This window comes from Eulemur rufifrons, chromosome 6 (assembly GCF_041146395.1).
Source record: "Eulemur rufifrons isolate Redbay chromosome 6, OSU_ERuf_1, whole genome shotgun sequence".
NCBI lineage: Eukaryota > Metazoa > Chordata > Mammalia > Primates > Lemuridae > Eulemur > Eulemur rufifrons.
In genome coordinates this window covers 39,574,622-39,596,152 of record NC_090988.1, presented here as the reverse complement: position 1 = coordinate 39,596,152, position 21,531 = coordinate 39,574,622, and positions in this window count along the sequence as shown.

Below are 21,531 nucleotides of genomic sequence, written 5' to 3'. Positions count from 1 at the left end.
AGAATCAATATTGTTAAAATCCATACAACCCAAAGTAATCAACAGATTCCGTGTAGCTCCCATTAAAATATCAATGACATTCCTCACAGAAAAAAAAAAAAAAAATCCTAAAATTTATATAGAACCACTGAAGACCCAGGATAGACAAAGTCATCCTGAGTATAAAGAACAAAACTGGAGGAATCATATTACCTGACTTTATACTAAAGAGCTGCAGAAACCAAAACAGCATGGTATTGCCATAAAAACAGACATACAGACCAATCAAACAGAATAGAGAACCCAGAAATAAATCCACACATCTATAGAGAACTTATCTTTGACAAAGTTTCTAAGAATATACACTGGGGAGAAGATAGTCTCTTCAACAAATGGTGCTGGGAATACTTGATATCCATATGCAGAAGAATAAAACTAGACACTTATCTCTCAGCATATACAAAAAATTGAATAAAAACGAATTAAGGACTTAAATATAAGACCTGAAACTACTAAAGAAAAACACTGGTGAAATGCTTCAGTACATTTGTCCGGGCAAGAACTTCTTGAGTAATATCCCCAAAGCACAAGCAACCAAAGCAGAATTGGAAAAATGGAATCACATCAAGCTTAAAGCTTCTGCACAGCAAAGGAAATAATCAACAAAGTGAAGAGACAATCCACAAAATGGTAGAAAATATTTGCAAACTACCCATCTGACAAGGGATTAATAACTAGAATATACAAGAAGCTCCAACAATTCAATAGGAAAAAATCAAATAATCTGATTAAAATGGGAAAATAAAAAATGAGAATAGACATTTCTCAAAAGAATTCACATAAATGTCTAACAGGTATATGAAAAAAATTCCTCAACATCATTAGTCAGGCAATAACAGAAGCTTGTGAGACTGTATAATTTGAAGACTCTAGGATAGAGCACTAATATGCACTTTCTGAAATCAATAGCTTGACTATTTGTTATAAATTTGATTTTGAATGTCAAAAGCTGAGTACTATTTCTTTCTCTTTTCATTATTTCTTTAAAATATTTAATCCACATTCCAGACAGGAATAGTCTAGATCAATTAAGAAAAAGATCATGTACTCAAGGACAAAACAATAGGTAAGTATATTATTACTTTATTTTAAAAGCTGTCTACATTTTACTAAGACTGGAAATAAAACAGTCCATGAAACTTGCTCTATTTTACAATCCACCGATATGCTCACAGTGAAGTGTATGCCAAACATGCCTATTTTTGAAACTTGCTGAATTCGCCCTATAGAAAATATAGCACAAGAGAGATATCTTGAGAGTCTTCCTTTTTTTTACTATATATTCATGCATAGAAAAATTAAAAATGAATTCAATAAGAAGCCATATTTCACTGAGTGTTCATACTCAGTGACTACTTAGGTAGCCCATGAGTTTATGATTTTAATAAACATCTTAAATCTTTACCTGACATAATAGTGGCATAGATTCAAATTTTCAAGACTGTCCCTGTTTTTCTCATTGTGTTCTTGACCACAAAGTCATTTGCTAGTACATATGTAAGGTTATATAACACATATAATGTAGCAAGACTTTTTTTTTACAGAGTCAGAGATTAGAAAAATATATCGTTTTCTTATTTAGGACTCAATATCTTAGCCCTTAAAACATATTCATGTTTGTGCCTAATAGTCAATCTGTTCAAAATGACTTTGAAGACATTGGCCTATCTGTGTCTTAACCTATCCTAATGTCAGACAAATGTATAACTCTTTAACTATAAAACCAAATGTGCAAAACACATGCTTATAATAAATATATTCAAGAATATATATGTATTCTATTTATTATATATGCAGTATTCCCCTCCTTATCTGCAATTTCACTTTCTGTGGTTTTAGCAAGGAAGGGAAGGAAAGAAGAGAACAAAGAAACTACTATAAGATTAAAAAGAAAGGAACATAAGGAAAAATAAAAGAGACACATGAAGCATTTAAATAACAAGGCACTCCTTTTGAGGTTTGGCCTATATGGAAATCAAATCTATGTCTTGGGCATAATTAGCTACTTGCTTTAAACAGTTCAGCAAATTTTCACTTATACTATATGAATTAAACAGAAAGTGCTATTGTCAGGCACTCTAGATACTGTACTTGAGATAAAGTTGAACAGTATGTATGGATAATATGCATCAAAATATTTTTCTTGATTAAAAAATGTTCTGTGATTTTTTGAAAGTTTCTATGGGAAAATGTGTTTAATTTTATATTTCATGAAAAGAGAGGAATTGATAAAAAAAAAAAATCAGTATACCTAAATAAGACATCCAACAGCTAAAGAGAAGGGAGTCGCCTTTCACCAGTAAGAGATATTACAATCTAAAAGATATTTTTGATCTAACTTTAGCCAAAAAAGCTTTAGTCAAAGAATACATTTTAAAACAAAATTGAAAATTTAAAATATAATTTTCTCCAAAAGTTCACCGAAAAAGAAACTATTCTTCACTAACATTCAAAAAGTTAATTCGGAATTGGGACCACAACTTGGACAACATTTACACTTAGAAAAACTCTCTCCTTTGGTTGTTAATAATGTAGCCAGTGAGTTGAACTGAATTGTTGATTTTGCTTGTAACTAGGACAGAAAGTTCTAGTTAGTGGCTTGAAAAGAAAAATACGATTTAAGGACTAAGTTAAATTTTAATTCTAATAAAATGAAACAATGCTCCTGAAACAAGAAGAAAGTGCTCAGGGGAGACATTAAGGCTTTAGATGAGATCTATCACACTGCTCCGTCAGTTTGAATCCACAGGCAAATTTACTGGAAACTGTTCATTATCCCCTCTGAGCATAATAGCTTAGGGATGAGCAGAGCTACTGGCTCTAGGCAGAACAGACAAGTGTTCAGGTTTGCCTGTTTTATTCTCCCGTACCTTGTTCACCAGGCCTAATAATCACCCACCAAGTACTTTCACAGCTCAAAATTCTCTCTCTCTCTCTCTCTCTTACACACACACACACACACACACACACACTTCTTTCTCCCTCACTCCAACCTTTGTCTATGATTTGGTAGAAAAGAGAAATTATTGTAAGAATATCACATATTTGCCTCATCTGGATAAACTGGGGTTACCTGAAGTTTTAGGGCTCATTTCAGTGCGTCATTTTGTTCATCCATAAAAGTCCTGGACCTTGATCTTTCTTTCCATTCTTCTTTAACTTTATAACTGTTTATTCTATTTCCAGGGGTTTCTGTTCTTTCAAGATTGATTGTAGGGTTGAATCCTAGAAAACTACCATTATTACATAAATTTTTCAAAGTTATATTTTTATACTTTTATCCTTTTAATTTAATGAGATACCTAATAAATACAGTTCCAGATATTATAGTAGATGACTCAGAAATATATGATTTTATGTAAGTAATTTATATCTTAAGAAATGTCTTCTATCTTAATTAGTCACTGGTTTACCTAGCTTCATATAAAAGAATGAGATGTAATGAAAAAATTTGGAGTCTATTGAGTTTCCAGTAATGGCAATCCATCTACTGAAAACAGCTATAAAACCTGGGAGATTTTCACATCCAGTGAACATACTGGAATGTTAAAAAGCAATGGGAAATTATAGAGCTGAGATATAAGAGAAAGATACCTAGAAATGTTGTTCACCATTTAGGACCACATTGTCCTAAGGTATGTGTGCATTCCAGAAGAGTACCTGTTAGCTTAAGAAAAAGGGAAGGAATGTTGACTACCAAATGAAAATTAGAGTTTAAGGCCATTCAGGGAGAGAGTAACCTGAAAAATCCTAAGTAATTTGGACAGAGTCCCCAAATGAATACATTATATGATTTAAAAAGAGACACAAATAGAACTACCCTCAAGGACTGGAGAGAGTATAACTTTGCATTATCTTATTTCCTAAGATTAGATTTATGTGATCCAAATGGTTAGTGTCTTTAGCCATCTGTCAGAAGCAAATATAAATTTTCTCTGGAGGAAGATAGCATTATACTTAGTCTCTAGGTTTTTCTTTCCCCTACATTTAAAAAATACAATGTCCATCACTTAAACAAAATTCATCAGGCATATGAGGATAAGATATGTGACCAAAATCCAAGAAAACATAAAACTCACCAGGATCTTAAGATAAAGGATTGTCCCACAGAATGCTTTAAAATAACTATGCTGAGCCGGGCGCGGTGGCTCACGCCTGTAATCCTAGCACTCTGGGAAGCCGAGGTGGGCGGATTGTTTGAGCTCAGGAGTTCGAGACCAGCCTGAGCAAGAGCGAGACCCCATCTCTACTAAAAATGGAAAGAAATTATATGGACAGCTAAAAATATATATAGAAAAACTTAGCCGGGCATGGTGGTGCATGCCTGTAGTCCCAGCTACTTGGGAGGCTGAGACAGGAGGATCGCTTGAGCTCAGGAGTTTGAGGTTGCTGTGAGCTAGGCTGACGCCACGGCACTCACTCTAGCCTGGGCAACAGAGTGAGACTCTGTCTCAAAAAAAATAAATAAATAAATAAAATAAAATAAAATAACTATGCTGAATATGCTAATAGAAATGAAAGGAACAGCCTTGCTAGAGAATGGGAAATTATAAAAAATAAAAATTCTAGGGTTGAAAAACATAATAATTAAGAACTCAAGGGGTTTAACAGTTGTCATACAGTTAAAGAAGGAATTGGAAGATAGGTAATAAGAAAGTATTGGGAATGAAGCATGGAGAAACAAAATGATTTCACACACACACACACACACACACACACAGTAAAGAGCATAAGAGACATAGGGTATATAGTATTTTAAAAGTCTGCCATATATGTGATTAGATGTAATATGATTTTGAATATGAGAGAGTGAGAAGAAGCAGAAGAAGAAGAAAAAGGAAAGAAGAAGAAGAAAGGAGGAGGAGAAGAAAAAGAAGGAGAAGAAGAGGAGGAGGGAGAGAAGGAGGAGGGAGGAGGAGGGAGAGAAGGAGGAGGGAGGAGGAGGGAGAGAAGGAGGAGGGAGGAGGAGGGAGAGAAGGAGGAGGGAGGAGGAGGGAGAGAAGGAGGAGGGAGGAGGAGGAGAAAGAGAGGGAAGAAAAGGGAGAGCAAAGGAGGGGTGGGGAAGAAGGAGACGAGGAGAGAAGGGAAGGAAAGGGAAAGGAAGCGAAGGAGACAAGACAGAAGCAATATTTGAAGAGATAATGATCGAGAATTTTTTCAGAAGGATGAAAGATACCAAGCTACACATTCAAAAAGTTCTATGAACCTGAAATATGTTAAACAAATGTTTGGCACTTGCAAGATAAAAATTGAGGGTACAGGTGATTTATTGCATGAGTTATCTGTGGGCTCTATAAATGATACTATTAGTCTTTGAATAAGGATAACTCAGAAAGGGGGCTGGGCAACACAACAATAAAAGTAATAAACTTCGGTAACAAACTTACTGTATTAGCTCATCTCACTCAACAATAGTGAAAGTACCATAAAATTATTTCTTCTAATTTACAAATGAGAAATTAGGATAGAGAAAGTTTTGCTCAAGGTCACACAGTAAGTAATAGGTGCTACTGAAAGTGCAATGCATGTTTGTTTGCTATAAAAGTCCAGACTCTTAACCATTCAGTTCTATAATATCTCAATCATATTGACATATTGATTTCTTTTTAGTCCAAAAATTACAATTGTCAAGGTTTATCACTTCACAAACACTATTTCATATTCACATAAACACTGTAGTTCATTTCTTATTTATTCATCCACATATTCATTAACTCAACAGATATTTATTTGGTCCCTTCAATGAAGTATATACATTTTCATAGGCATTAGAGTTACATTAGGGTCAACAACTTTGAAGAGTCTGAGATTTTTCCTTGCAATTAACCAGTTGATCTGCCATAGTTTCATGATGCTGACAGAAGAAAGATACTTCTGGGTCAGAGGAAAAGGAATTTATTACACAGCAAACAATATGACCTGCATGTTGGCCCCAGTTTCATTTTCCTCTTAAGCCATACAGAGTGACAGTGAATGACTTTGAGGGATGCTGTGCACACAGTGGGTTTGCATCACTGCTGAGAGACCCCGGGCTTAAGAAACCCCCATCTTTCCTAATGGGTTGCAAGCAAACATGCCCAATTTTGGCTCTAAAGGGAGATATTGTTTTATTCTACATGAAAGAAAAGTAACCTGCCCTCTGTTCTGAAAGGAGGGACTATCTATGATTTGTTTCAAGAGTTTGTTACACAAACATTCTTGAAAAGATTGTAAAGAACAAAAGGCTATATGTAGGTGTTTCTGCTTATAAGGTGTACAGAAATGAAACTGACCCAGAAAGAACTGTCTCACAATAAAAAGTGAACAGATGGAAAAAAATTTCTCCTTTGTGACACTTAACGTTTTAAGGAAAAAAAACAGTAAATATGTATGACAAAATGCTTTTCAAAAAAGGTTTTTAGTTGATTAAAGATGATTAATGATATGGATAAAAATAGAGTGGGTAAAGGAGATTGGGAATATTGGGGAGTGCAATTTAAATTTGGCTTGGCCAGGGTAGGCCAAGAAGAAAAGGTAACATGAAAAGAATTAAAAGGAAAATTTCCCTGATTATTGCATTTTTCACTTGTTTTTATCCTAATTTAGTTGCTCTTGGGAGAAATGAACACACTTGAAATAAAACATCTTCCTAATTTTATCTATTGTAGATTAAGGCCCCACATGAGAATGGTAAGAAAAATGTAGAGGAGAAAGCCTCTCCTAACCACCATGTTTCATATATGGTGTTTATTAGGGACAGGAGCCTATATATACATGGGGTTTGATTAATGGGTACATTCAAGTCTCCAAAATGTTGCTCTGGAAAAGCAATTTTAAATCCCCAAAGTGCTTTGGCCTTATTATAATCCCTTTGGTACTCATTTTATTGTAAATGAGAAACCTATTTTTCTCAAGAGAAGCAAACAAACAAGACCTCATCTTAAATCCTCAGAGGTTCAAGTTGACTTTGCAAGTCAATGCTGGTGAGCTAAAAGTGCTTCCAATTTTGGTAGTGTACATTTTCCTTGCTTGTGATATGTTTTCTGGTCATTACCCATGGTGCTCTCCCAACTCACAGTTAATTCATCCAGACTGGCTTGTTACCTCCGGGACTAAACTGGGAAGTTTGGGTCTACTTCTGGCTGCAAGAAATGGTATTTTGTGTATTTTGAGGGAACAGGAAAATGATGGTTTTGATACTCTAAAATTCTGTAACCCCTTGAGGGCAATATACTTCACATAAGGCATGATAATAAAAAATACAACAGAAGATTTTTTACACTGATCTACCAAAGCAAGCTCAGAAACATAATATCATTTTAGAAAATTTATACTGCCATGTAACTGGATATTATATATGTAGCATATATAAATATCTGAATTAGGTTTAAGACTTAGTGGAAATTAATGTACTACATATAATTTATTAAAATAATTTTTCTGCTGACTAAGTACCTGGAAGATTACTTGCTTGACAGAGATTGTAAGAAATACAGCTCTGGGTATAGAAATGCTCCTTTTTTATCACTTATTTTTCAAAATAAAGTTATATTTATGGCCATAAGTTTACAAACTCTATAGCTTTTGCAACTGCTAACCCCTAAAATGATTGTCTAATGGTAAAGTACTTCTGAAGTGTAAATTTGGATTTCAATGCTGTCAAAAGTTGCAGCAATACTTTCTTACATAAATAGACAAATAGATTTGCATTCTTTTTTTTTTTTTTTTTTTTGAGACAGAGTCTCACTTTGTTGCCCAGGCTAGAGTGAGTGCCGTGGCGTCAGCCTAGCTCACAGCAACCTCAAACTCCTGGGCTCAAGCGATCCTCCTGCCTCAGCCTCCCGAGTAGCTGGGACTACAGGCATGCGCCACCATGCCCGGCTAATTTTTCTATATATATATATATTTTTAGCTGTCCATATAATTTCTTTCTATTTTTGGTAGAGACGGGGTCTCACTCTTGCTCAGGCTGGTCTCGAACTCCTGACCTTGAGCGATCCACCCGCCTCGGCCTCCCAGAGTGCTAGGATTACAGGCGTGAGCCACCGCGCCCGGCCTGCATTCTTTTTCTAAGAATACAAATCACTCACCACATATCACATAGAAACATGGAAACATAATTTCTGTCTTCAAATCATGAACAGAGGCACATAATTGTGGGTTGCTTAAACAAAGGTATGTAAAATAAGCTTGCATTCCAGCTAATTTAACTATTTTACTCTTTCTGAAGTTGACTCTCATCAATGTAATATAGTATTCTACTACAGTAGAATGTGAGTGTTTATGGGCAAGCCTGAGAAAATCAAATTAACCTACTATATAAAAAATATAGTTTTCAAATTTTTGAATGATTTATTTCTGCAATATGTCATATTTTAACAAACTCTGTAATCCACTGAAATACAGTTAGCATTCATACATTTAAGAAATTGGAGGAGGATATGACATTGGTGAAGATATAACACATTTGAGATGTTAGAAGACAATTCTATTTCAAGAATTATAAATTTTTTTTTAAATTGCATGACTACTGCAGAGGGCACTGAAATGTTTCTGGTATAATAAGCTGAGTAAAGTATAAGCAAACAGAACTCATCCACGCATTGCACAATACCCATCCCAAGAATGCAATATCTGGAAGGAGAACTCATAAGGTAAGTGTCATAACCATCTTTGCTTTCTATCTGTAGAATATTTTTCAAGGGCTGCAGCAAGCTGGAAGAAAATGAACGTTACTAATTTTTACCCAATGAATTTGCTGAAACTACCAAGGTAGTCATATGTTTCTTTTTTATACCATTATTATAATGAATTACATTGATTTTTGAATGCTAAATATCCTTATGTTTCAGAAATAAACCTAACATGGCTATGATATATCTTCCTTTTGAATATACTTCCTAAATTTGATTTACTAATACTTTGAAAGAATTCACATCTCTTTTATGAGTGAGATCATATTTTTCTTTCTTGTAATTTCTTTTATGTTTTTGTCTCTTGACATAAATTTTGAAGTGTTCTCTCTTTTTCTATTCTCTAGACTATTTTCTGTAAGACTGATGTTATATTTCTCCTTAAAAAATTGAGTACATATACTGATGAATCTTGTTGGGCCTGAAGATATCGTTTGTGGTAAGTATTTAATTACAGATTCAATTGCTATAATAGATATTTAGATTTTATAATTCTTCTTGTATCATGTTTGATAGGTTGAGTATTTCTAGGCATTCATCTGTTTCATCCAATTTAAACTGTCTGTAAAAATATAAAAGTACCCTATATATATTTATAGGTTCATGTGTTAGTAGATATAATAAATTAAATTTTCATTTATAAATTGTTAATTATAGGATAAAGTGTGAGAAAGCTTGAATGTTTTTAGTTTTGTAATGTTATACATGAGGTTCAAGTAAATATTTAAAACAATACCTGTTTTTTTGCAGAGATTACTTGTGTTGAGTCTTGAATTTCAAAAGTAGATTTGTATTCATAGAAAATGCTCTTCATAGCAACAATTTTAAATTATACTCTGGAAAACATTCTCATCTCAGTCAGAAAACAAATTATACTAGCTGTTGAGAGGACGATAGAGCATTTCAAGAAACTTAATCTATAGAATTAGATAAATTATTTAAGGTTAGTTCCTAATTAGGCTTAAAAATATCAATAATTAATAATTCCCTAAACTCATAGCAAAACTGCTTTATTCTTTTCAAAGAGCTTTCTTTCTATTTCCATGTTAGATGCTCACATCAACCCTCTGAGGTAACTTGGGAAAATGTTACCCTCATTTATTGGGTGAGAAAATGGAATCTTGGGGATGTGCACAGATGGTTTATTTATTATAAGAATGCTATCGGAAGAAAGATGCTCTGAATCCCTGGTCATCATCAGAGGATTAAAATGGAATTAATGTAAAATCCTAACACTTCACTGTGTGCACCCTTCTTTTTCTGGGTCCTTACAACCTATAATAGTTTAGAAAGTCAAGCTAACATATGTACTATACTTAAATGTAAACCAGAAAAACAAATCAAAATAAAACAAAGCAACAACAAAAATACAAGTATCATGACAGAGTTGCCATTAGGAGAGAATTTGTGAATTTTTCAGGGAGAAAAAAAGGAGTGCTCTGTATTGAAACAATAACATCTCTCTGATCAACAGTTTAGTTAAAAAGAAGGAAGGAATGGAGAGAGAGGAGAGGGAGGGAGGGAGGAAGAAAGGGAGGAAAGGAGGATGAAAAGCAAGCAAGCAAGCAAGTGGAGACTCTCAGAAATGAAAAGAAAATTATGACACTTTCCCAAGGAAAAAAAATTAGTATCTATTACTCACTTAGAAATACATATATAAAATATATATGCATATATAATATGCACATAAATACATATACATATTATGTATGTGAAATCTCTTATTCTATTTCTTTGAAGAACCTTGACTATTACAGCCACTATTTTTTTTTTTATAATTTCTCTTTTCCTTTTATAAATTAAAGAAAAGGAGAAATCTGTCTAGACTTTCTGCTTTCTCACAGATCTATGTGGCTTGTTGGCAGCGCTCAGTTTCCACTTATGTGTGTCAGATCAAGTACAGTCTCTGATCATATAAACCTGAAGTTTACATGGTATCTATGATAATTGTTATAGAAAGATAGGTTGACAGTCCGAATATGACTGAACAGCTCATGTAGGTCTACCTGGAGAGACAAAAATGGGCTGACCACGAGGGGTGCAAGTGTTGTTCCTGTGACGGTTGTAGCTCGCGTAGTGAATTAATCACGTGCCATTCTGAATTTGTAAGTGTCTTCAGAGCTTGAGTACCATGTAAACACCTCTGAGATATTAATATCCTCTTGGTGTGCTAATAAAATCAGGGTGCTGAGCCAGCAAAACAAAGGGACAGATATGCAGCTTAATAAATTAATCAGGAAAAATGAATGTAATCCCCAGAGGCCTCTTGGTAGTATTCTTGTGTGCATGCACCAAACACATTATGCAGAAAAATCAACTTTCATTTTTGTCTAAACCTGAAAGGGAAGCATTTTTCTTTTCCTTTCAAATATCTACCAAAGGATGTAGAATGCAAAGGAAGAGAGAAAAGAAAAAGAAAGCTGGTAATTCAATAATACGGATAATCTAATTTTTAATTTGTTTTTAAAGAAGTTAAAATTAAAATATCTCTGAAGCCTGATCTTTCATGCAGCCTACAGTACAGTAATTAGCACTAGAATATAAGATCCTCAAGGGTTGTGATGGTCAATAATTCAACTTTGTATCCCTGGAGCCAAGCACAGTGTCTGCCACATGGCAAATCCTTAATAAAAATTGTTGAAGGGAAGAATATTTAATGTAATTAACTATTAATGAAGCACTCATAGTAACTATATAGTAAATGGTTACTTAAGATAATGAAGATGTTTGATAAATGAATTGCTTAATTGATAAACTTATAAATTGATAACTTTATTAACCTTAAATTCAATTTTAAATTGACAACATTTTTACTTATGACATATCTTAGACACAGTACAATGAAGAGACAGAGACATTAGATATGTTAGAAGTACTCTTTCTCTTTCATGGTCTCTTTCTATTATTACTTTTTAATGATTTTTGTGGCTTATGAGGAGTGACACTTTTTCCTCCTCTGAATTTGCAATCAAATTGAGAATATAACAGGCATATGTTAGGAATAAAAAAAAATCATGTCTGGTGTTACCACTGGATTCATGAAGATGATGATCGGAGTTTATTTTCTTCTTTCCCTTCTCTCATCAGAAACCAGAACTATATGGTAGGGAATTGGATCCAAGACTGTGATTGTGCCCTAGTACTATTATTTCTTTTTGTAATAATAAAATATCTGGGATTTAGCTGGGATATGGTCATCAAGAATACAATATATCTACAAATAATATTTTATAGCTTATTTTCTAAACAGATGCCACTAGGTAACAATGTGCTAACCAATGGCTACAAGTGTTCTCTAACAGAATCAAGAAATTGTTTATTACCATTTCTCTTCTTTGACCTATTTGGAATACCTTTGGAATGCAGATATGATAGTGGGAACTCTAAGTCCCGTTTTGGCCTATGAGAATGAGAGCTACAGCTTGGGGTTACAGAGAAATGAGCTGCAAGAGTATGTAATGATGCAGTATTACCATACAAGAGCCAGATTGCTTATATTCTGAATTTTTCGTGTGAAATAAATAAATCTTCTTCTAAAATCACTGTTACATTATTACATTTGAAAGTCAGAATGGAACATAATCTGACACAGCAGAACAAAACAGACATACAGGCAACAGCAATGGAAATTGCTGTCTTATTGCTTTTTGTCCATTAAAACTCAATAGCAAAGTCAGTGATAAATGAAACCATGGAAAAGCCTTTAGAAGTCACAACACAGTTGTGGCCCAAGTATGCTTACCATATGGAAACAGAAGCAGAGTAGAGCACAAATAGTTTATAATCATCATGAAAAAAAACAAGAGAGCCACACATGCATTGTTCCTTTTCTTCCTATTGTTTTTAATTACATACACCATGTTTTTAAAAATATAAAGAATGAGTGAGAGATTGAGAGGAAAACTAGTAGTAGTATTTTGCATAAGTATGAAGTCTTATTGTACAAATCTAAGAATAAAGCCAGAGTGATCCCTCAACATTTATAGAATTGGAAGGAAGAAAAGTGGTGATGTTTACCAGTCAATAAATAATTTGTTTTTTTGCTTATCTTTTGAATTTCCATCCTCTGTAATTTGACCCAATTATAGATATTTCAGCCAAAATGGATACCTGACCCAAAATATCATCTCCCAGGAATTTGTAATAATATAACATAAAGAGATGAATCAGTCTCTGTGAATAGCCAGATGGTAACTTCTAAACTTCATGAATGCTATGTGCGGACTTTGAAGGAGTAGTTTTCATCAGTTTCAGGAAGAGAACATTAAAAATGTTCATGGCATAAACTGATATATGGGAGAAAAAGAAGTGGCTACTGGTTTTCAAATTCTTAGGTCTGGTCCCTTCCTTCCTAAGGACAAGCTCCTTCCTGCCTTTGAGTTTTAAGGATATCCAGTATGCACATGGAAAATTCTATTCATGCTCAACTTGTTCCTTTAGCCCCTAAAATTAACTCCTAAAAAATGGTGACTATTTTTGGTTTAGCTGATGCAACAAATATGTTTATGCCAACCCATAACTGATATTTCATTTTTATTTAAGTCATATTATTCCAGTTAATTTTGAGAATCTATAGTATCAATGCAAAGTGAAGATTATTTATTTCTGATTTAAAACCCTGAATTTCACAAATTAATGTGGTGGTATATCAGTTCCAACGTGTTTGATTGCTAGTAAGTAATCCTAACATAACTGCTTAAACTTTATTATCTCACAGAATAAAAGCCCAGATCATAGTAACTCAAGGATGCCATTAGTGGCCAAAGCTCTTTCACTGTTTTAGTTCTGTCGTTTGAATGTAGGTCTTTGTTGCCTCTAGATATCAAGAGAGCCAATCTATTTCCAGCTTTGCGTCTACACCCAGGAAGAAAAATGGAAGGAAGAAGGAAAGATAGGACACAACCTTTTCCTTTGCCTATACCAGGAAATCAAAGACTCTCTGAGAAATTCTTAGAGGAATTCTGTTTACTATCATTGGAAAAAACTATGATATATGTCCACATCTAGATACAAGAGAGCTTTGGGAAGTAAATATTTTTATCTGGCTATATTAGTGCCCCTGCATAATGGGATTCTGGTAAATAAGGAAGATGGGAAGAAGGAATATTGGGATCTTACAGTAGGTAACTCTGAGAATGTATCAATACCTAGTAACACAGCCAAGGATGTTTCAATAGAAAAACTGAACGAAATAAAAAAGGAGTCTGAATTCATATCAACTGAGTTGTTAATAAAAATATATGTGTATATGTAGTAATTTTATGAATTTCTTGGTCTAGTTGAGAGATGTATTCCCAAGCAATTTAAATAAAAATTATATTACCAACAAATTTGTAATTAAATTTTAATTAAAATTAATTATTATTTAAAATAAAATGTAGGAATGATAAACTCTCAATGAATGTAAACTATTGACATTTTTAGTCAGATTTGTTGTGTTTTTCCAGCACAGTATCTGGCATATAGCTGAAGCTCAGTAAATGTAAATTAATTATTGATATTTAAAAATATCTCCTCTATGTTTTTCTGTATTTACTATGTATTTTCCCAAACTTGTGAATTTTTACAAACATAAAATAATTAACAATATTAAAAAATAGTAGCAGAAACAATATGCTAAGAAAACCCAGGAGAAAGAGTTATAATACCTCCCTTGTGGGTTCTGGGAAGGATTCTCAGATGATACCAGACAGAATACATGGAGAGGAAATGATTAGGATATTCCATTCTAGGCACCGCGTGTGAAAAGGAAGTGTGGGGCATGATTAGTACAGCTCTTCAAAAGTATATGTGCAGCCATCAGAACAGGGTCAGGAGCAGAGTGTTCTGAATGATCTTTGATCAAGTTTTGTTTTATGGCAACAAAGAAAATACCCCTGACTTATAATTAATGACTAATTAATTTCCTCTTTAAAAAGATGGAATCAATATTCTCTGCTTATCAAATAAGATCTTCTGATATCCTAGGGGGCAGTTAAAGTTTCACATATATTGATACATGCAAAATATTTAAGCCTTACAAAAGTTCCCATAGGAAGTATCCTTATACAATGCCATGCTTTGTTATCATGTAATGCTGCTATTTATGAAAAAGGGAAAGGGTATCTACCTCTTCTCAAATGAGGTGATAGAATTATGATTAGATGTGCTCCTAGTGAGGAGTACTACTGCCCCAGGTCCTCATGTTTTCATAGACAGAAATAGCCTTTACTTCCCAGAAAGGAGAGTTTGATGTCTGCTCCTTTTATTTCTCCTCCCTAAGTAGAAGGAATATGTAGAAGGAATGAATTATCTGATTTTTGAAGGTGGTTCATCCTCTGAGTTGACACATTTTCTCTTCGTCTGTGTTTTAAGCCTACCATAGAATGCTATTTCTTTAAAGGAACAGTGCCTAGGTTGGAGTGGATTAGTTCATTTCAATGAAAATATGAAGAACATCAACTCTAATTTTAGGTTTAAGTGACACTCTACAATTCAGCTTCATTGGCAATATTTTTTATTTCAGCATATTATGGGGGTACGAAAGTTTAGGTTATGTATATTGCCCATGCCCCCCCACGCCCCTGAGTCAGGGCTTCAAGCGTGTCCATCCCCTAGACAGTGCGCATCACACTCATTATGTATGTATACACACATCCTCTTCCCACCCCATATCTGCCTGACACCCGATTAGTGTTATTCCTAGATGTGCTCTTAGGTGATGATCAGTGAAACCAATCTGATGGTGAGTACATGTGGTGCTTATTTTTCCATTCTTGGGATACTTCACTTAGTAGCATAGGTTCCAGCTCTATCCAGGAAAACATAAGAGATGCTATATCCCCATTGTTTCTTATAGCTGAGTAGTACTCCATGGTATACATATACCACATTTTATTAATCCACTCATGTATTGATGGGCACTTGGATTGTTTCCATATCTTTGCAATTGTGAATTGGTCTGCTATAAACATTCAGGTGCAGATGTCTTTTTTATATAATGACTTTTGTTCTTTTGGGTAGATGCCAAATAATGGGATTGTTGGATTAAATGGTAGGTCTACTTGTATCTGTTTAAGGTATCTCCATATTGCTTTCCACAGAGGTTGTACTAGTTTGCAGTCCCACCAGCAGTGTATGAGTGTTCCTGTCTCTCCGCATCCACGCCAACATTTATTGTTATGGCACTTTTTGATAAAGACCATTCTCACAGGAGTTAAGTGATATCTCATTGTGGTTTTGATTTGCATTTCCCTGATGATTAGAGATGTTGAGCATTTTTTCATATGTTTTTTGGCCATTCTTCTGTCTTCTTTTGAAAAATTTCTATTCATGTCCTTTGCCCACTTTTTGATAGGGTTGTTTGATTCTTTCTTTCTGATTTTCCTGAGTTCTACATAGATTCTAGTTATCAGTCCTTTATTGGATGCGTAGCTTGAGAAAACTTTTTCTTATTCTGTAGGTTGTCTGTTTGCTCTCGTGACAGTTTCTCTGGCTGTGCAGAAGCTTTTTAATTTAATCAGGTCCCATTTATTTATTTTTGTTGTTGCTATGATTGCCTTTGGGGTCTTCTTCATAAATTCTTTGCCTAGGCTGATTAATTTAGAATAATCGCCCTCTTAAAAATAGATATATGTCCCTTAAACAAAGGATATCTCTCCATTTACTTAGTTCTTTGTCTCAGCAAGGTTCTGTTATTTTTAGCATGCACATGTATTTTGTTACATTTACCAAATATTTCATCAATTAGATATCCTATTATTCACTGCAAACATATAGAAATGCAATTGATTTTTATATATTAATCTTGAATCCTGTAGCCTTGCTAAATGATCTTATTAATTATAGTAGCTTTTTGTAAGTTCTTTGGGATTTTATCTAAACAATCATGTAATAGTTTAGAAATTATTGCAACTAAATTAGTATTACAGGTAGATAAATAGAATTTTTTCCCTTTTCTATTGCCTTTCAATTTTTTTCTAAACTTATCATGCTAACTCAGATCCTGATACATTATTGAATAAAAGCAGTAAGAATAGGAAGTATTGACTGAATGTTTCTGTCCCCCCCCCAAAAATTTATATGTTGAAGCTTAATCTCCAATCTGATGATATTTGAAAGTGGGACCTTTTGGAGGTTATTAGATCATGAGGGTGGAAAAATGAGGTACAGGAGTTCATTTGAAAAAAAATATTGTAGTCTCCAAGAGGGACTGAAAACTGAAAGTCAATATTACTCTTCAATGTCAAGATCAAAGTAAAGTTTTCAGGTCACAAAGGCCTCTCTCAGCCATAGTCACAATTTTACAAGGGCAACAGTCTAATATTAAAGGGGAAATAAAAATAATTTCAATCCCCATCTCAAATTTAAAAATGCGTGCATTAAAGTAAAACAGCATAATCCTGGACAAGTTTACATCATCAATCTGTCAGTAACATGAATAAATCCCATTTTGTAATCATTAATAGAAATATGAGACTGAAGAAATACACATCTCTTATTATTTATTCAGTATATTAATCCAAGGTCAAGACCCATAAAAGCCACAAACCTAAGTAAAGTGGACAACAAATGATGAATATCAATATTAGTTATTGGAACAGAGCTCCAGGCAGATCCCTGGGTGATATTACATGTTCTAATATTACTTACAGAATATATCATTAAAACACAATGTCAAGCTCATTTTTTAAGTAGAACAAGGAAGATTTTTATTTTACTCTTTTCAGTTTGTTTCAAAGCTGATTTATTTCATTACATCCAGTTCCTTATGAATAAAACGATTTTTGAAGAGTTAATGCTCATAAGATATTCTTTAATTTCTTTTGATAAACCATTATAGTACATAATAATACTCATAGCTGAGAAGTTTACATGTCTATTTTATGTAAACTACATATTCCACAGTTTTAGCCTAAATTCTTATCTTCTGATCTTTCAGATAATAGAACACATCTTTTTATTGAGTTCTACATAAAGGCCCTTAATATTAAGAAAAAATATGATACAATGGTTTTCTAGCTTCTTCCAATACATAACATTAAGTTCATTTTTTAGACTTTAGAAGAGGAAAAGGCCTTACGCTCATTGGAAAGCAGTACATGGGACAAGAGTGGGTGATCTCAACAATATCTTTGGTCTTTGACTGTTAGCATCTTTACAATTCCCATTACTATAGTTGGATATTATTTTCAGGCCAGTCACTTTTATCTGTCTGATGACAATGATTATTGAGCTTTGAGGGCATTTCTTACAGGGCCTATGCTACTGTCAACTTCCTCCCACCTCCACCACTGAAGTGTAAAGCTTTGGGGGCAATGTAATATGTAAAGAGAATAACACATAACCATCATACATTATGTCAGTCAAGGGTAAAACTTTGAGGAAACACATTCATTTAAACACACATACATATATAAACACAATCTTTATGAGGATATTCTCTCTATATATCCTCTTTACTGCTTTGACTTGGGACATCCCTTTGTGCACTTAACAGCTTTCACTCTCATGCTTAAAATATGAAATAAATACTTTTTACTCCAATTAACTTTTTAACTGCTATAACTTTTTCATGTAGGCATTTAAGTGTATGACTTTTCTGTTTAGGACTAATTTGGTGAATCCAGTAGATTTTGGTAGCTTGCGTCCCCTTTGTTGTTCAGTTTGGGAATCTTTTGATTTCCATCTTAATTTCATTATTGACCCAATATTCATTTTGCAGCAGGTTTTTTAATTTCCATGACTTTGTGTAGAATTGAATGTTTCTCTTGGAATTGATTTCTAGTTTTGTTCCACTATGGTCTGAGAAGATACATGGTAGCATTTCTATATTTTTGAATTTGTTTAGAATGTTTTGTGTTTTAAGGTATGATCAATCTTAGAGAATGTTCCTTGTGCTGATGACAAGAATTCTTGGGGTAAAATGTTCTGGAAGTGTCTGTTAAGTTCATTTGTTCTAGAGTCCCATTTAAGTCCAATGGTTATTTGTTTTCTGCTTGGATAATCTGTACAGCTTTGTCAGTGGGATGTGGAACTCCATGGCTATTATGAAGCTGCTGTTTATCTCTTTGCTTAGATCTAGTAGGGTTTGCTTTCTGAATCTGGGAGCACCTATGACAGGTCCATACATATGTAGGATTGTTATGTCTTCTTGTTGAATTTCTCCCTTTACCATTATGTAATGACCATCTTTGTTTTCTTTACTATTGTTGATTTAAAGTCAATTTTATCTGATATGAGAATGGCTACACCTGCTTTCTTTTGATTTTGATTTGCATGGAAGATTTTTTTCTATCCCTTCACCTTGAGTCTGTATGAGTTCTTGTGGGTTATATGTGTTTCCCAGAGACAGGAGATGCTTGGTTTCTATTTTTTTCATCCATTCAACCAGCTGTGTCTCTTGAGTGGGGCATTCAGACATTTCATGTTGATTCATAGAATTGATATGTGGGATGCCATTTTGTTCATCCTGTTGGGTAGTACGTTTTTTGCTCTGTTTTAACTCTTGAGCTATTGTTTTATATGAGCCCTGAGCTTTATGAGTGGTTTTACTCTGTTGGGTGTGTAGTGTGCTGATTTAGGTATAATGCAGTTCTGAGTATTTCTTGCAGGGCAGGTTTGGTCTCGACAAAATCCCTCAGTATTTGCATGTCTGGAAAAGTCTTTATTTCTCTTTCATGTATGAAACTTAGTTTTTCAGGATATAAAATTCTAGGCTGGCTGTTGTTCTACTTGAGAAGAGTGCAAATGGGGTCCCAATCCTTTGGGGCTTGTAAGGTCTCAGTTGAGAAGCCTGATGGATTTTCCTTTGTAAGTTACTTGATGTTTTCACCTCACAGCTCTCAGAAGTTCCTACTTCACATTGACTTTGGCCAGTTTGATAACTATGTTTCTTGGTGATTGCCTCTTTGCAATGAATCTCTCAAAAAATTCATGGCCTTAAATATCTACATCAAAAAGATAGAAAGATCACATATTAAAAATCGAGTGATATGCCTCAAGGAAATAGAAAAGGAAGAGCAAACCAAACCCAAATCCAGAAGCAGAAAATAAATAACTAAAATTAGAGCAGAATTAAACATAATGGAAAATGATAAAAACAGTACAAAGGGTCAATGACACAAAAAAGTTGGTTCTTTGAAAAGATAAGCAAAATTGATAGACCTCTTGCTAGATTAACCAGAAACAGAAGAGAAAGGATCCAAATAAGCTCAATCAGAAATGAAAAATATTACAACTGATACCACAGAAATACAAAATGTCATGAGTGAATGCTATGAAAATCTCTATGTACATAATACCAAAAATATACAGGATATGAATAAATTCCTGGAAACACACAACCTCCAAATACTCAATCAGTAAGAAATCGAACTCCTGAACAGGCTACTAATGAGCAACAAGCTTGAAGCCCCAGAAAACATGGATTCACAGCTAAATTTTACCAGACCTATAAAGAAGAGCTAGTATCCATATTGCAGAAATTATTCCATAACAACAAGGAGCAGGGAATCCTCCCCAACTCATTCAATGAAGCCAGTATCACCTTGATACCAAAGCCAGGAAAGGACACAACAGAAAAAGAAACAACAGACAAATATCCCTTATGAATACAGATGTAAAAATTCTCAGTAAAAGACTAGCAAACCAAATTCTACAGCACATTGAAAACATAATTCACCATGACCACACAAGCTTCATCTTAGGGATGCAGAGATGGTTCAGCATACATAAATCAATAAATGTGATTCACTACATAAATAGAAGCAAAACCAGAGACCATACGATCATCTCAATAGATGCAAAAAATAATTCAACAAAATTGAGCACCATTTTATTGTAAAAACTCTCAAGAAATTAGACATTGAAGGAACATATCCCAAGATTATAAAAACCATGTATGACAAACCCACAGTCAACATACTGAATTGGAAAAAGCTGAAATCATTCCCACTAAGAACTGGAAAAAGATAACGGTGCCTACTTGCCACCACTTCTATTCAACATAGTGATGATGGAAGTCCTAGCTAAAGCAATCAGGCAAGATTAAGAACTGAAGCATATCTAAATCAGGAAAGAGGAGGTCAAATTACTGCATTTTGCTGACAATGTGATCTTATATCTAGAAAACACAAAGATTCTACCACAAAACTCCTGGAATTGATAAATAAATTCAGCAAAGTCTCAGATTACAAAATCGATGTAAACAAATCAGTAGCATTCCTATGCACCAATAACAGTCAAGCTGAGAGTCAAAGCAAAGAGTCAATATCATTCACAATAGCCACAAAGAAAATAAAATAGGTAGGAACATACTTAACCAAGGAGGTGAAAGATCTCCACAAAGAGAACTATGAAACACTGAGAAAAGAAACCAGAAACACAAACAAATGGAAAAACATATCATACTTGTGGATTGGTAGAATCAACATTGTTAAAACGTCCGTAGTACCTAAAGTGATTTACAGATTCAATACAATACCTATCATAATACCAACATCACATTTAACAGATCTAGAAAAACTAATTTCGTGCTTTTTTTGGAACCAGAAAACAGCCTGAATAGCCAAAGCAATCTTAAGCAAAAAGAAAAAGTCTCAAGGCATCACATTACCAGACTTCATACTATGCTACAAGACTGTTACAACCAAAACAGCATGGTATTGGCACAAAAATAGAGACACAGACCAGTGGAACAGAACAGGGAACACAGATACAAAACCATCCACATACAGTCAAACTGATCTTTCACAATGCAGACAAAAATATACACTAGGGAAAATAATCCCTATTTACTAAATGGTGCTTGGAAAATTTCATAGCCATATGCAGATGATTG